This window comes from Triticum dicoccoides, chromosome 6A, assembly GCF_002162155.2.
Source record: "Triticum dicoccoides isolate Atlit2015 ecotype Zavitan chromosome 6A, WEW_v2.0, whole genome shotgun sequence".
Classification (NCBI taxonomy): domain Eukaryota; kingdom Viridiplantae; phylum Streptophyta; class Magnoliopsida; order Poales; family Poaceae; genus Triticum; species Triticum dicoccoides.
In genome coordinates this window covers 27306883-27309332 of record NC_041390.1, presented here as the reverse complement: position 1 = coordinate 27309332, position 2450 = coordinate 27306883, and the positions used below count along the sequence as shown (strand labels likewise).

Genomic DNA, 2450 nt, shown 5'->3' with positions numbered 1-2450 from the left:
CGTGTTGCCTTGAGAGCTCTTATGTTTTTGTGAGGAGAGAAACGCCAAAGTTTGTGTGCAATAGTCGGCGGAGTGGTTACATGCTGAGAGGAGAACCTATTGTAAATAATATCATGTTCTAGCTTCATTTGAGCGACAAGTAATTCCGGATGGATGTAGTATCACTTAATTACAAATGACATTTATGATCACCATTGATCTTACTGTATGATTGTTTTCATGACCTTGAAAGAAGAAATATTCTAAAAGTTAAGTGCAGCTGGACGGACCTCAATCCATTTGAGCCAGGAAAAGTAGATGCGGACTGTCCTAAATCATTTGAGATATGAATAGTAGATGGGAAAGGGTTGAAATATTTTATGCAGCAATGGTTACTAAATGGTAGGAATAATGTGTTTTTTTGTAGTAGTTCCTAAATGGTAACCACCAAGTGCCTAATTTCATATGTAATAATTTTCCACGCAAGTTCATAATGCAATCAAGTTTCTGGTTGTAGTATCTTCGAACATTTGTTCTGAGGGAACAAAATCCTCCCAAGTGTGGTCTTCAATTATTGAACAATAACAATGGACATGCTTTGTGAGACTATTGGTCTTAAGCATAAAAAGGCATGCAAGTGATATCCATCAATTAAAGTAAAGTGCACGACAAATAGTTGTACTCTCTCTGTCTAGAAATACTTCTCAGAGAATGGATAATCCATTTCTCCGACAAGTACTTGTGGGTGGAGGGTGTATGTTTTTTGTACCACTTTTCTACTTTGTGGATCAGATCTCATAGTACAAGTCGGCTAATTACATTTTTATCAAAATTATTGCAAGTGGAGTGGATTTCAACTATTTTTCATTTTTTACTGTCTATCTTTTCTATACATGTCAAATTTCACATGCATTGTGTTTGAAATCAGTACAAATTTGAAAAAGCCCGTGGCAACGCACGGGATGTGTACTAGTATATCTAGTACTAGAGTTATTTTCTTCTCAGTTAGTACCGAAGATGCCAAATGGCATGATGGTGCAATATGGAGGGATGTAGACATTGCACATTGCAGGTAGCGTCTGTAGCGCTAGGTTCCTTATTTCCTCGAACTGGGGCAGTTGTTGAGGCTGGACAGAGCCCTGGGCCTGTGGGTTTTGCTGAGATGGCCGGAAGGAGCCCTGGCCTGATGGATATTGTTGCTGAGGCTGTTGGAAGGAGACCTGGCTCGATGGTTGTTGTTGTTGTTGTTTTTGTTGTTGATGCAGAATAACAGCATGGACAACATTGTGGATGGCTTGGCACTGCGACTACTCAGGGATCTGCCATAGGTGCTGACAACACAATTCTTGCAACAGCTGGTAAGTACTTTGTTGCAAAACTTGTGATCTTCCATGCGCTATGTTGTGTTGCTGCAATACAACATCCATGCATGGAATCAGTTGTTGTTGCAAAATTTGTTGAAGGATTTGTTGTTGTTGTTATTGTTGCTGCGAAATTGGTTGTTGTGGTTGCGAATACTGTGGTTGCGGTTGTAGATATGGTTGTTGTGGTCGAAATGGTTGCGGCTGCGAATATGGTAGTTGCGGCTGCGGAAATGGTTGCAGCTGTAGATATGGTTGTTGTGATGGAAATGGTTGCGGCTGTGGATCTGGTTGTTGTGGTGGAAATTGTTGTTGCTGCCCTAGAAATTTTTGTTGTTGTACCAATGGAACTTGCTCTTGTGGCTGTTGCTGAGATGGATTTTGTGGCTGCAATTGTGGCACTGGAACTCTAACTGCAGTTGTGGCGGTGGTCTCCACGATAGCAAGGAGGGAAAGGATGAGAAAGGTCTTCATGGTGGATTTGTATTGACCACAGCTTGCTTGGCTTAAATGATGCGCTCTACTTATGAGAATGATGGATGAGGAAGGATGATCGTCACGCTACGGGGCTATTTATAGCTGCCATGGAATGATCTCTTTCACAATTGGCATTTGCTTGTGTGGAAAGTGCTTGGATGCTTCTCAAAATCATAATTGGGTATGTTCTGTTTGGTGGCACCACTTACAAGTGTATTCTTGGACTGGTGATTAAATTTCCTTGTTGTTGCACTATCATTCCACCACCAAAAAGGTGTGACAACACGCATGACTCATCTTATTTACTTTATAGATCAAACAGTAATCTAGATTGCCTATTTTTCTGAAACTAAGTTTGTAATTTTCTGCAAATTGTTACGCATAAACTAGATAAGCATGGCTGTCACGGTACTTAGTTTGTAATCTTGTGTGGTCTCTTAAGATAGATAAGACTAGTAATGTAACTTGCTTTAGTAGGCCATGACTCATCAAATTCCTTTTACATGTCAAGTGTTGTAGTGTTCTAGAAGTTATTAGCAAGCATAAATTTTGTAATGTTCTACAAGTTGTTACGTGTAAACTAGATAAGCTTGACTTTCTCACAAACAAGATTGTAATCACTAGTCATCTACC

The 2450-nt window shown here is 40.0% G+C and overlaps 1 pseudogene; it reads right to left on the bottom strand.

The window, feature by feature from the left end:
• Positions 1 to 830: 830 nt before the first annotated feature.
• On the bottom strand, positions 831 to 1846 carry LOC119314208 (annotated as a pseudogene).
• Positions 1847 to 2450: the final 604 nt, after the last annotated feature.